Here is a 14552-nt window from a genome sequence, read left to right as displayed (position 1 = left end):
GTGACATTGAAAACTATCATGCCTGAAAATACAGAACTTCCTTGGGAAGGTAACAGGGGCAAAGCTGCTGGTGTGGCATTTTTTTTCTTTCCCGACAACTTGTACATCTCCCAGGATTTCTAATGCTCACTTATTGACCCTTTTTAAAAATAAACACCCTTCCTTTGAGACAAGAATGCCGTTAAGAGGGAAAATTTAAGAAATGGACAACATCACACCGCCATCCGTTGAACCTCGTTATTTGACCCCGTTGGATCTCAGGTGGAAAAGCAGCTCATGTGAGTCAGAGTCAGCAAGTACTTTCTGAGATGGGAGACTGCCAAGTGGCACTGAAGAAAGCTCATACCAGATTTCTAGCCAGCTAAGGGTAATTTTCCAGCTTTCCCTAAAGAAAGCTCTATCTGGCGGGATCTCTAAAAGATTAATCACTTATTGATTGTAGGCGCAGAAGATATTGCCATACATGCCCTTTGCCAGCACAACTGTTCTCAATCCCTCTGTCTTGTCCAAAGGTTAAGTTTTGCCTCCCTAAAGTTGCCTGCTGCCATTTCAATCAGTTAAGGCATTTTCCACTTGCTGTCCTATACTGTTGTGATGCTGCAAAGCAGCCATCACCAGGCTTCACGCTGAAGGCGGCTAGAGTCGTTGGCAGATGAAAGGATACGTGCGCGCATAGTTTGCACATCATTAAGTTCGTAAAATGCTTTGAGGATGAAATGTGCTACATAAATATAACAGGTTATTAAATTTCTTGGTGCCATTTCCTTCATCTAAGTCTGCAGTGGTCTTCGATGGATTGTGCCTAAACCTGCTACTGCTTTTAGCTTCCCGGCTTTTTTTTTTTTTTTTTTTTCTCCCCTTGCCCCAGGAGATTTGATGTTTCCCCCCAGCCGATGAGTCTTTCACACCTTCTGGTTGGCCCCGCACAGCTGCTGCGCAGACACGGGGATCCCTCCGGCTTTCAGGCTGCTTGTGTGCAGCCTCTCTGCTCATTTCCTCTCAAAGCGGCGGCTGCCGGACTTGAAAGACCCCTCTTGCTCCCACCGCTCTTCCCTAATACAGCCCTTAATTAATACTGAAGGCAGCTACCACTTTTGAGTAGGACAGTGCAGATCCTCAGGATATTAGCCAAACACCGAAGAGATTTATAAACTTGTCAGCGTGGCCAGGGTACTTGGAAAAGAAGCCAAAATCTTCAGTTTAAAAATCTACTACGCCATCATAAATTTCAATGTTATCTGCAAGTTCTTTTCACTGTGAAAGTTCACTAGTTCTGTTATTTCACTTCTAGTAAGCACCATGTCCTAATTTGGACATTTTTGCAGCATTCAGCTGAATTCTGAAGATATATGACATACCCTGGTAGTCTTTTCTCCCGTTAAAAACAATCTATTAAGTCAGAGTCTTGTGAAAGCCCAAATCATAATACTGGTCTGTGTTTCTAGCAGAAAGGGCTCAGCAATCCCTCTCTCACCACCTCACCGACACGCGGTGCTACGATTACACAAGGCGCTGTGGCAGGAGCACGGGACATCACTGCAAATCTCCGTTCTTTTTTGGGATACATGCATACTTTTCAAATTTCCTAAAAGGAGAGATTACTTGGTTTTGGCCAAGCATCTGAAACCACTCGCAGGCCACACACAAGTTACCGAGTAAGCAGACGACATCCTCTTCTCAAACTCTTATGGACGCAAACAGATTTTCAAAACATGTACTTCAACCACCTCAGCAAATTGTTTCCCCAGTGCGTTGGTGCGGGGAGGGCAGCGCCTGCCCTCCCTCCTCCTCACCCCCCTTTCACTGCTTACAGCAAAGAGGACATTAGTACTGGACTGAACCTGCTCCAGTTCTTTTATATAGATTTAGACCGTATAATTTGATCGCGACCACAGGCAGTTTTATTGCCCTGATTTATACGGAGCCTTGCAGGGGTTGGTTGTGTTTTTGTTGGGTTTTTTTTTTTCCCCCTTCCCTTTTTTTGGTAAGAAAGCAAGATTCATAGAAATCCTTTCCTTGCTCCAGCCTGAGGACAAGCTGTGGGATCTCTGGGGCTTCCCGCAAGGGCTGCGGCAGGCCTGGATGCCACCGTCCCTCCCCCCTCGCGTGGTCTCGGAGGGGGATGCACACACCACAGGAGCTGGCTGAAGCTTCCCCTCGAGCACAAAACCTCCCCGTGGCCCTCGCTGCGTCCCAGCACTTGGCTCGTCCTGCCCGAGAGGATGGTCCCAGTGACGTCTGGGGCAACTGAAGTTGCCGCTCCCCTTACCCACTGGTGTGATACCCCGACGGAAACCTCAGCATCTCTCCCTCTCTTGTCCATTAACTCTCCAGAAAATCTCCCAGGAAAGTCAGCAAAAGGCTTCTTTGACCAAGCTGTCACTTTTACAATCCAAATAGAAGGGGATGAAAACCGAGGCAGCTCTGCCGTGGAGCTAAGAGAGATGTGGCTGTCGGGCCAGGCGTGTTGCTACCAACCATCTGCATTCCCAGGGCACACTAAACCTGGGATCTGTATTAGTATTCTCCGGCAGGCATCTGGCAGATATTAAATACCAGTCTCTCTGGAGAACTTGTTACCTCCTCATGCTTGACTGGGTGAATATAAGCAAGAGCCGTGCTTGTATCAGCTACCTGAAGAAGCTAGATGAAGCCTATCTGAAACATGCCAAGACCGCATATCTGTCATTACCATACCAATTTCCTGAATGAAAATCCTGCCTGTCTTTCATTTAATCTGTCCTCTGTCTCATTACGTGACCAGAACATGCCACTCTAACTACAAAGACAGGTCAGTATGTGACTCAAAACCTAATTTATGTTACTTACCTAAAGGATTCCTGCCTGGATGAGCACCACGTTTTGGAATACCAATAACAAAGTTCACCGATAGTCCTGCCCTGTCACTGGCATGTGGAGAGCTAATTTTGCAGTGGGCCATGGGCTTAGAGAAAAGGTTCATCAGAAATCCAGTCGTCTCAGCTTGGTAACTTCATCTTCACAACGAACATGGACTTTTTTTCTACCTTCTCTACCTGTTGTCTTTTTCTGCATGTAACTCCTCTGCTCAAATACTTCACAAATTTTCCTTTTGCTACCAAGTTCTCCTCTTGAAGATTGCACAAAATGGTGTCTTTTGGCACAAACCCTGCTGTTACAGTCTTGCTCCTCACATCTCTGGGCAGCAGCTGGTAAAAGGCCTTCTGATCCCTCTATACAACTCAGTCTTCCTCCTGCACCTCTGGTCCAGGCCACCTCTGCTGCTCCGTAAATCATCTTACCCAAGTAAAGGCTTTTTGACCATAATCCACCATGGTTTCCATAAAGGACTCTAAACTTCTCTCTATCACTCTGAGACTGCTGGCACCTTGTGTCTTACCCCATCTAGTAATAGTACAGCAAAACTTTGAAGCAGAAATCATGTCCTCCCTAGTTACAGGTTCACACAGCACTGATCAAATACTGCTGACACTACCTTTTGCCTCACTTAGGAGCATAACAATTGTCTAAAAAAAGTATTTCAAAATAACCTGCAGAACCGTTACCAGAAAACTCAGAAGTGACATCAGCCACCACCTTCTTCATATGCACCCAGAGGCAGATCAGGAATGTTGGACCTGCACATTTGCACCCTTTGTGAGCACCTGGAGAAACATCATCCCTCCTTTGTGGTATCTACGACCGCGGCATTCAAGGGCCAATTCCCTCTTCTGTTCTCATGCCTTAGTCAGCTGACATAGCCTTCAAATTCCCATTGTGTCTAAGCATCGTTTGGGCCACCAGCTCCGTATCTCAAAAAACACAAGGTTTGGTGAACCAAATTCAGGAGGACATTTCTATTCTGCCCTCAGGACTTAACTATTGGAAGGTTTTGAAGTTGGAAAAGAACAGTTTTTCATTTGGGTCACAGAAAGGAAGAATAAACTAAAACCATCTTTACAAGAGACATTGCAGATACAGGCAGTGAGGAAAGGCCCTTTGGGCTGATACTTAGAGAAGCTCATTTCTATCCTCGCTCAAGTGCTACAGAGGTTAAAGACCTGCTACAACCTGCCATAAAAGGCAAAAACCACATTAATAGGAAATGTGTTCCCCTCCCCCATTCCAAATGTATTTTTTATGAGTAAACATTTCTGTATTAAGACTTACTGTCTTCAAAGATCCCTTTTATGTCCCAAAGGTAACCATTTAAGTGATCTTATAACAGCCGTTACTTATCTTTACAATGGGCAATGCACATGAACTCAGTGTCTGAGACTTTCATTTTGCTATATATTTTTTAGTAACTACATATAAATCCAGCCTGTTTCAAGTGTCACTGACACTATGTGGCCAAAAGATAGTTTGGGATCTTATTTCAGCTGCTAAGACATTGTTTCAAGTGGAATTAAAGGAAGCACAGGAATTTGCAAAACTCTTTTTTTCCTCCCAACCCATTTAGCTTGCTTACAAAAGTGATGTAGCATGCACAGAGCTCCGAAAAAGAGATGCAAATGTTTTTCACACATTCAGCCATCTCATATCTATTTTAAGAGTCACTGCTCCAGCATTTGAAATATAGGACCCTGCAGTAAAGATGTTTTGAGGATGCCTTTGTAACAGCACATGAAGGTTCCTCCGGAGTTTTTCAAAGGGAAAAAATTGCACCACACAATAGTATTGCCAGCTCCTCTGCAGCTGATTACAGTATTAGAGCATGCACATGCACAGCAGGCTAGTGGGAAGGAAAGCTGTAACTCAGGTGTCCTCTGAGGCTGTCATCCCACATCAGTGATTTTCTTCTCCTTCCATCACCTGGTCCCCAGAACAACACCTTTCCTAAGAGTCTAATTACAAAGGACTTTGCTAAAACCCCTGAAGCTCTGCATGGTTTCTGTAAATTCATCCAGGTCTGTCCAAAACTCTGTCCAGGTACTTGAACCTCAGCAAACCGTTTGATGAACCTCACTCATAGATTACGTATGTAGGAAACCCTCTTAAACTGGGAAAATTCATTTCTCTTGTTTCAATACAAAAGATTTACACAGCTGTTAACAACACGATGTTCTCCAACTGAGTTTGCCAGGTAAGATAGCCTGAAAAACTTTCTTACTCCAGAGCACAGCGTGACCTCTTGGAATACAGTCAATCTCTATGTATCCCAAACAGTCTCTCCACTATAGATATTGAAAATACCTTCACTATACAAACTTAACCTCATCTTCCCTAACCCTGCAAATCTGTTTTATTGGCCTCCTTTGACAGCAGCAGGTTGACACCTCAGACATATGAGCAAGGTCACCCTTGTAACACAGCGCCCAGGGGCAGCAGCACCCTCTTGCAGGCGGTGGGGAGGGGGGAAAGGCAACCTCTATGTAGTCTGACCCGTTAAGTGCTTCAGTATGACCAATGCCATAAACATGCTAACCAGATGCTGATGGATGGGCCTGGAGGCCCAAAGAACAACGCACGTTCATTATATAAACGGGGGAGCGAAGGGAAGTCAAGCAGCTTTTCCAAAATCATGAAGGAAGTTTGGGGCTGGATCAGGAACTGAAACTAATTTTCTCCAGACCCAGTTCTGTGCCCTCACCATAGGGAGCCACCAAAAAAAACGGGTATCTTCACACAAGCAGCCTCTGGGAGTCGGGTCAGCTTCCCACAACACATAATAACTCCTCTCGTTAAAATGGGACGTGCAAACCAATGCCTAAAGTCCTCACCTTCGTGTTTCTCTGGTTTTGCTTCAAAGTGTGGCTGTAATTGCCTCAGAAAGAACATCACCAGCTTTACCTGCCAACTGATATGAACAAGATTTAGCTTAACCTCGAGTCTCAGGAAGGCAGCATTTGCATGCGTTCACACAGGACACCGATATTCACACCAGCCAGCATGCAGAAGAGGGTGCTGCTTAGTCCCCCCCCCATTACTGCTGGTCCACCCCACAGAGAGCAGCCATAAACAAAGATGAGCCCCAATAGAAAACCAGGGCAGAGAAAGATCATTTTTCCCCCCTGGCAAACAGAGCAAAATATTTCACTTGGGGAAAATCTAAACATTTCCCAACACTTTGGACCCAGGGTCAGGAATGCTGAGCCCTTACCACTCTCTCTAGGCTTAGAGCACCTTGTTAGGTGCAGAAAGTATCTCCATTTTCTTTAAACAATTAAACTATTGAAGCAGCGCACACCGGGCCAGGGACTTACAGGAAGATACCTCCTCTATTGGACAGTTTTCAGGAATGCTCAGACACTAATCTTTTATATCAATACAACTGAAGTCATCAAAACATCTACTTTAACTGTTTACTTAAGGATGCATCTGTTTCAAGCTGTGATTTTTTTTGAAAATCTGTCAGTCAGGAGCTGATCCATGTAAGAGAAGAGAGCAGCTTTCTGGCCAAACCAGCATCATTCAGTCCCTGCAAATGTTGCTGTATTTTAAAAATCAGATATTATATATAGTGGCAGTAAACATAAATATTTTGTTTGCAATACTCCTGTTCTTACCTACAATTGGAAGTTTTTTCAATGGAATACAGTCTTAAAAATATCCAGGATTCTAGGAGAAGGAAAAGTATAAAAAAGAGAAGGAGAAAAAACCCCATGGAGTTCTCTAACAAGCTGTAGAAAAGACAGAATTGATTTCAGACAAGTTTGTGTGAAATCTTCTTCATTTGTGTTCATGTGGGATCACATTCAATGGTTTTTTTATTAATTTATTTTCATTTTGAACTCAGTCAGCCTATGTGCCCAAACTTTTGCTCAGTTCTTTCCACCAAAGTTTGTCTGATTTCAACCAACACCACTACAGGAGTCGCAGAACGCCAAGTGCAGGTCACTTCCAAACACATGTAAACTCATGAGTTTAACATAATCCTAAACCAGTCAGCATGAAGAGACTATATCCACCTTGTTCCTTCAAGAGCTAAACTTACAATCTTGGCTGAGGTTCATTCCTGTCGTTACCATTAAGATGAGAGAACTCATCCTGCCAAATGTAGAACCCACGCAGAATTAATATGATATGGATTTATTTCAGAATTTCTGGTTTCTGCAAGTTATGTCCCATTTGGTTGTGGAAAAAATTGTAGCCCCATAAGTATGAGCCCACTGTGCTAGGTACTGGACAAAGGCACTGCAAAAAATGAGTTTAAATTCAGTAAAATCCTATTAGTGCTACTGAACATTTTCCTACCCTTATACAACCCAAAGGAATGGTACTGACTTCTGCAATGTGATGTTCTCAAAAGCACTATATGATGCATAGACAACTTGTGTTCAACTCTCCTGAAGGGAAAGAAACAACTCCTACGTTTGGCAAATGGGCATGAGAATTTGAGTCACTTGACCGTGATTAAGTGACATATCACTGAGAGAGGAAGGACTTGCTAGTGGATATGGTGACCCAAGGGACCTGGGCCAAGTCCTCCGTGCTGCCACGGATGTCCCACGTATTCCACCTATGAATTTCCAAAGTCGCAGACATAAACAGTTCTTGACATCTCTCTGAAAGAGCTGAACCCATTACAGCCACTTTGGCCTTGGAAAATCCTCTGTGCCCCTTGTCTGCAGAATAGGAGCAACGACATCTCCCTGTTTTACCTGGATGTTCATGTGTGCAGAGAAGTACAAGAGGCTGAAGCATTCAGGCACTGTTGGGGCTGACCAAGGTAAAAAAAAAACCCTACAGGACCTGGGCTCCCTCCCAGAAGCCACCAGACAGCACAATTCATGTTCTCTAATTAAAAAAAAAATAAATAATAGTGCAGCAGAATAGGCTGTGTCCTCCCAGGCCTCTGCCACCTTACTCATTGCCACATGAAACCGTCAAAACAGACTGCCTGGTTTCATGGAGGGCAATTTAAAGAGGAGATGAGCAATGCCAATTCATCCTTTCAGTCTGAGGTGTATGGATACCTTCTCAAGGCCATGCAGAAATTCTTTAGGAAGTGCCAGGAATACAAGCCCCATTTCTTGGTGCTGGTATTAGATGCACAGCATTTCTAAGAACATTTTTCTCTGCCACTCATCTGACCCCGGGAGCAGTCCCACTGCTCTGCACAGGCAGTAGTGGAGCGCTCTGCCAAACCCTATCAATTATTTAGCGTCAAAAGGAAGACTTAATCTGTGTGATAAAAGAATGGATTTTATCTAAGGCTTGTTCCCCTTAAAGTGATTTACACAACTGGCCTCTCTAGTTGCTTCCCTTAACATAATTATTTACTTTTGCATTAATAGCCTTCCTCCACTTGCGTTATTTTTAGGAGCCTTTTGTAGCCTTTAGAATTTACTAGTTTTTTTCCTTGTGTTTTTAGTGGGGATTTTAAATTGCCCAACTCTCTGAACAGACTGTTAAAACACTAGTTTTGTCAATGCTGGGGTAAAGCTGGAGCAGCTCTGGGAAGCAGCTCCCCCAACTGTGTTGACACTTGGGCGTCAAGTTTGCCTCCGATTTGAGAAGCTGTGGGGTGAGATTTCAGTTCAGAGCTGGCAGTTAGGGCTCTCAGACTGCTCATCAGGCTACAGACTGATGAACGTGAATGCAGGGCTTTAAAGCATTAATCTAGTCCCACCTTGGTTCCTTGCTTTAACCCCACTCTCCAATTTTGGCCAAGTCAGGAAAACTGGGATTTGTCCCCCTAACATTAGCCACCTTAAATCAGGCATGAAGCCCTCAAGGGAACGAAGCAGGCATCTCCACAACGTGATTTACTCCACCCTAACACAAAGGGATCCCAAACTAGACACCTAACATTTAGGCATCCAGCCTCAGACAAAACAAGTCCCATTCCTTATCCCGCATGATTACAGCAGACTCAAATGCCACAGTTAATGGATGGATTTGGGAAAATTAATTTACAAAGCATGTGCAAATTCTCAGATGCTCAGGCAAAAAGCTGCCAAAGATACTAAAAATTCAAACTATGGGGACATGCTGGCAGCACAGAGAAGACAGTCCAGGAAAGCATCGTGATAAATATAATCCACTATTGTGACTGGATTTTCTTACTTGACTATAAATGACCAATGCACAAATAGGTAAGTTTAGCATCAGTTAAAAAGGTTATATTTAGGTACCCTCTGCGAGGTGCTTTACTGAAGTCTAAACTGGATCCACAGAAAAGAAGATATATCAGTACTTGCCAGAATAAGCTTTTGGAGCTTACAAAATAACAGAAAAGTGGAAACTATCATTATTACAACTATTATTAATGATAATAATAACAATAATAATACACTCACGAAATACAAAGGACTTTCACGTGGTACTTAATGGTTGGGCTCACCAGTGCCAGAACCAACCTGTGAAGAATACCTCTTTTCATTTTAAACCCATAAAAGCTTTTCAATTTGGTGTGCAATCCTGCAATGTGGTTAGGGATGAGATTATATTACTCTATATTCAAAGTACCTCAGCATCTATAATGGGCTGAAATTGTAGGAACTTTTGGTATGACAGTTTTGGGGAGCTGTATACAATCAGCGAATGCTTGCTGGTGTGGATCACAGAATCATTTAGGTTGGAAAAGACCCTTAAGATCATTGAGTCCAATCATAAAGTTGCTGCATCATCAAACGCTTTGGTGATATGGACTCTAGCATTTGTAAGGTCTACACAGTGTGAACCAAAAGCCTGTAAATATTAATGGTTATCCACTCTGAGGTTGCACCTTTGCCCACAGGTCTGGCTATCACACAGAGAAACCCAGTAGAGGGGCTCGGGAAAGGGGTTTCCCCCATGAACAAAAAAAAAAAAAAACCAACCAAAACCAAGCAGACAAGAAGTCAGATTCCAGTCACTTGATTAAGCAAAGCAAAGGGTCACCCAACAAAGATGTATTGCTGACTATTTTAAAGAAGAGACTATAGAAGACTCAACATTGCAAGCCATGGATAGAGGAGAGAAGGGCAGGCAGAAGAAAAGATGTGCTTCTGTGGCACAGTTTGTGGCAATCTTATCTACGAAAATTCTGTCACATGTAGCTGAAGAAACAAACGTGCTGCTCCCAGGGTGCTCTCCACCACGCCTGCACACCAGATACCGCTCGCTGAACATAAAAATGGTGCAGCACGGCTTTAACTTCACCCATCTCTACATGGATCCTTTGAAACGATCCCAAAGAGCAGGTGCCAGGCAACCGGCATGATTCCAAGTTGGCAGCTAGTCACAGGCCTTGATACCCCGCGACTGAGGAACAGCCTCAGCATTGCCCCAGTCTGAGCATCGGAGACCTCCCAAAGGGACAGGAGTGGGTACACAAGAGAGACCTGTAGGCAATCTGGCCAGCCAGAAGGGCTACGGTAGCGAAGAAATCCACTTTAAGACCCAGCAGAATTACTTTTATTTAAGACTGATGGAAATGTTCAGGGAAGAAATAGGATTCTTGATTGCTACCGCTCTTAAAGGCAGCGTTGCACTGAAGCCCTACCCAAGGTGTGGGCCACTGAGCTAATACGCAGTAGAAGCATGATAGAGACAGAGCCTGTCAGGAGAATTTCGCAGTCTAAATTATGGGATTTTCCCATCATTCGGTTTTTACCACTTGCCCCCTTCCTTCCTGTAGCCAACCCCGGCTTTTCTGTTAAGCACGCATCTCAACGTTTTAAGTTGTGTACAGCAAAGCGAGACAGGGCAGGGAAGCTAAAAATGTGCTTGTACTAGTTATATTCCTTTTCCTAGAACATGTGAACAACTGAATGAAAAACATTCTTTGGAGAAGATCCCTGCCCCTCCAGGGTGGACAGAGGAGATGACTTCATTGGGGCTGTTCTCCTTCTAATTTGTCTGCGTCTCAGGCCACACAAACTATATATTTTTTCAGTGCGCTGAGGTCTGCTGGGATGCTGGCATTTCCTCCTCCTCATTTACATGGTCTTCCCATAACCCAGCACTGAGACAAGCTGAACTGCACAAGGACTCCCTGCCAGCGCCACTCGGGGCTTGCTTACAGAAGACCTCTGGAGAGCGAAGGGAGGTGCTCCCTGCCCTTCTCCTCTGCCTATGAAAGGGCTGAGTGTGCTACTTCTGCAGCTCTGAGCGTTCCCGCCAGCCCGTAAATCAAGTGACCAAACTCCATCCCAATCTCTGATCCACTGCAGAAAAGCCCCACACTCTGCCCTTACAGCACACGCAGGTCGAAGAGCTGTATTTCATCAACCAAAGCCTTAATATCAGAGTCTTTACCTTCTGGAAAAAAAAGTGTAGCCAGAGTCTTACTGGTTCTGCAGCTTGGTTTCCCCATGTTTACACCAAATGACTTGTTGAACTTCATTATATACAAAGTATTTCCATAGATCAGAGGCAGGGAGACCTGTGCAGCTAACATAAAATAAATTACCACCCCGTGATAAATGGTTCTATTAGCAATCCAGATTGTTAAACTCAGATACAACAGGATGAAGGGAGCACTGCCCCATTCATTCTCCCTGCGGCAGATACTGAGTTGTAAATAGGTTATTTTGTGTGTAAATAACACATTAAAACTCAGCATTAGCCGTGTCTTTTGATAGAGAGGAAATTGTTCCAAATAAATAATCTCAGACAGGAATGTAAAATAAGCCAGATTTAATAGTGCATGCCTGCTGCAGCCGTGTTAAACATGACTAAAATGATAAACCCCAGAATATACTAATAGTAAACTATGCTCTGACATCAAAGTAATGAGGCTATATTTTTACCCAGCTTTAGAAATGCTAAAATTAGTCTTGACAGAGCCAGACATCAGAAAAATGTTTCAAACATAAACACCATCAATTTGGGAACTTGGTGTTTGTGTCATGCGGAGGGTGGAGTGGAGAGGGAAAGGTGCATTCTGGGCCTTGTTAAAGTTAGGCAGTTAGCATTTAGGAGAATTTGTATTTAATTTTTATTACAAGATGAGAAACCCATCTTCCTAAATATCTCTGCCTTTGAAAGAGTGGCTCATTTAAATTTCTCCGGCAGCCACGTGCCTGGGCTTCCTTGTGCGTGCTGATACAGAGGGTGTCGCAGCGCCAGCCTGGAGGTCACAGCCCAGCCTCACTCACATGCTGCTCTGCTCCAGAGACTCCTACCCGACGCAGCAATATGCATTTCTGCATTCAGCAACAGGGCTTTCTAAAGATGAAGTGTTACGAGTTGCCCTTCCAGAAGTGGAGGCACTGAAAGCGAGAGGCTCTTCTACAGATTTGACTTGTCTACAACTCCTACATACTGTCATTAAAAGCAGTTTCCATCTCTGTCGCACGTACACACGTGCACCTCCTGAAACAGAAGACAGGAGCTTTGACTCCTTGGCTGGCATGATTTATGGAAAAATAGAAAATTAGGAGAGACTTCCCTGATGTCATTTCTGTGAGGCCAATTTCTGAACATCTGATCAATGAGTTACTATAAAAAAATGTCACAGAAGATCTCTAAAATGGCAGCTTCAGTAGACTAAAAATATGAAATGCAGATTGTTAGTACAAAAGGACTCTTCTCCACTGACAGCATCAACAATATCCATCTCTTTTCCTACAGCTATAACTTAATTTGTTCAAGGCTGGAAACATTTGGGACAAATATCCAAAGCACGGCAACTAGAAACGGGGACTGAACATATTATTACCTTATAATAATATAGTCTGAATAATAATATAATAAAATAGCTATTCTTCAATTATTTAACTAATATTCAGTTTATTGCTTCAATTACCTTAATTATAAATAAAAGCTTATGAATCTATTCATTTCTACAAGGGAAAAAGAAAGCCTTATGATCTGAAAAACATGCTATGTTGGCACTCCATCTGTGTGACTCAGTAGAATAAAGGAGAAGAAATGTGTTACAAATTACGTTTGTTTGGCTCTGGAGAGCAGCTTAGTGATCTGCAGCACTAGCTAAGCCTTGCTGCCACTTTCTCACATGCTAGTACAAAGAGTAAAACCTCTACAATAAATAAAATCAAGAGTTTGTCTTGGATGAGAATAAAGACTTGTTCGTATGGCCCCAAAGCAGGGCGGGGAGCTCAGAGGCCCTCCCTTTAAAGCTGTTCCCCTCCTCAAGATGAGCATCGGAATTAATCTCTATGCCTCGTTTGCTTTCTTCTGTAAGAATGAGCATAAATGTATTTATTTCTGGCCTGTTATGAGTAATTACACTAGTTTAGTGAGTCAAATATGTTATATTAGCATTAATACCACCTAAGTACAGTCTCATCGCTACTCAGCCTTTTTGTTATTATCTGCTAAATCCCACCTTGCAGTTCACTGATGTCAGAAGATGACTTTGTATTAATTTTTCTACTTACAAGCACACGCGCCATGCTGCTCCCTTTCAGGAGCAGGTATTATGTCTAGCCAGAATTCAAAGGAAAGCCCTCCAAACCACAAGAGCATGTGTATCACCTGAAGGGTCCCGGGGCTGGTGTCTGATCCCATGCTGCTCCACTGCTAGCCATTTTAGGTCATTTATGAGCACTTCTCTTCACAGCATGACATAGATTTTGCTCTTTACATCTCATTACACAATGCTTTCATCACAATTCTCCTGACATCTTCAAACAATCCTCCACTTACTTCTCCACTTCCTCTTAATAAAAGGAGAAATATTGAGCCCGTAAATCATTCTTTCGAGGCGAGAGCACACCGCTAATGGGACATATAATACTTGACGCTTAAAAACCAATCAAGTCTCCGGGGGTGCCAAATGGGCCAATGGACACTCCACCTCAGGGGCATCCTCATTTCCATCACATCTCTGGAAATGCGGTGACTGCGTCCTTGGTGAAGACACTCCCAAGGCAAGTGCCAAGTGGGGAGGAGCTGTTTATTCAGAAGAGCACATCTGTGGGTTTTCAATTTTAGCACATGTTTCGGACTTCGTTGGCGCCAATCAGCCCTTTGGTTCTGCCAGTTGCTGAGGTGATGCCTCAAGTGGGCTGCCTCAGTCGTTCCTACAGCCTGTGCTTCTTCAACGGGGATCAAAATCTGCTGGGGGATGGCAAACTTCCACATGTTGCTGTCTCTGCCTTTCCCCTATTTCTGCTGCCCAGCAATCCTTCCCTTGTGCCACTTTGCGTAGTGCTCACAAGGAAGGTGGCTCAGACCCATTCAGCAGCATGAAGTTGTGTTTCCTTCCAAACAACTCTGTGTAAAAGATTTTCTAGTTCTTTTTAAGAAAACCTTTCCTTTGGATAACAAAAGCTAACAAAGTTAATCAAACACATGAACTAATCTAATAGAGTATAATCTAGCAGCTGCTACCTTATTCTGTACATCGGAATCTTCCCAGGTCAATGTGGAAACGAAAACTGAGTAACAAAGGTGTTGAAAAGGAAGGATGGATAAAGCAGATTTAAGCAATTTGGGCTGGGAACTATCTTCAAAACTCAGCCAACAGAAAACAAAAACTCTCCAGCTGAGCTGTGTAAGAAACAGAGGAGCCCACAGGGGAGTCGTGCTGCTCTCCTGGGGTGATGAGAAACCACCCTGCAGCGAAGGAGAGGGAGGAGAAGGGTTTATTTTGAGGTAGACTCTGGCTAGCTATAAGGTATATTTTAGAGAGGGAAAAAAAAGCTGCCTGCAAAGTTTACACAGCTGTGATGTCT

The 14552-nt window shown here is 43.7% G+C and overlaps 1 protein-coding gene across 3 annotated transcripts in view; it reads right to left on the bottom strand.

Annotated features, from left to right (window-relative positions):
- GLI2 (GLI family zinc finger 2) overlaps positions 1 to 14552 on the bottom strand; it is a 197386-nt gene that overhangs the window by 128262 nt on the left and 54572 nt on the right. The window lies entirely within an intron of this gene.

This window comes from Accipiter gentilis, chromosome 1, assembly GCF_929443795.1.
Source record: "Accipiter gentilis chromosome 1, bAccGen1.1, whole genome shotgun sequence".
NCBI classification, from domain to species: domain Eukaryota; kingdom Metazoa; phylum Chordata; class Aves; order Accipitriformes; family Accipitridae; genus Astur; species Astur gentilis.
Note: the sequence above shows the minus strand (reverse complement) of the source record. Positions and strands in the feature narration are given on the sequence as shown.